This window comes from Bison bison, unplaced genomic scaffold, assembly GCF_000754665.1.
Source record: "Bison bison bison isolate TAMUID 2011002044 unplaced genomic scaffold, Bison_UMD1.0 scf7180017864458, whole genome shotgun sequence".
NCBI lineage: Eukaryota > Metazoa > Chordata > Mammalia > Artiodactyla > Bovidae > Bison > Bison bison.
This window is the reverse complement of record NW_011495020.1, coordinates 4,021,842-4,022,513: the sequence shown is the minus strand read 5'-3', so window position 1 is coordinate 4,022,513 and position 672 is coordinate 4,021,842.

Sequence of the window (672 nt, the reverse complement as noted above, 5' to 3'; positions counted from 1 at the left end):
TGTCTAAATACAGATTCCTTTGAGCAGTTAAAAGATTGATTAGAAATTGTATTGGTGAAGGGTTTTTCACTTGTTGGGCCAATGTTTGCTGCTAAGTTTCCATATCCCTTACCTACTGTGTCCCTGGCAGTGTATTGATTAATATAATTGGTGTATAGGAATGTAAGTAATAGCTTTAATGTTTGTAACCTTGGACCCTTGAGTTAATTCTTTTTCTTGTTACAGCCCACCACACCTTTGCCCTATAGGAATGCAACTGTATCTAATGCTTTTGGAGGGTGGCACCTGACTAATCACCTTTAGAGAAAAATAAGTTTTCTGAAGAAAGGGTCTTAAAATATTAACAGGCCTCTGGGCCAGAAGATGATGTAAATCACCTAAACTTTTGCTTATGATAAGTTTGCAGAAAGAAAGCCTGGCTTACTGCTGACTGTACCCCTTCCCCCATTATCCCCTATGCACAACTTAAGGTATAAAAACTACTTTGGAAAATAAAGTGTGGGCTTTTGTTCACTGAAACTTGGTCTCCCCATGTTGTTCTTTCTCTCACCTTCTGGCTGAATTTCTATCTGGGGCGCAGAGGCTCGTCAAGCCTACTAATTTTGCCTGGGCTTCTAAGATCTGACCAGAGAGGCCTTAGTGTCTCCTCTCCTTCGGGAGAACGGGAGGACG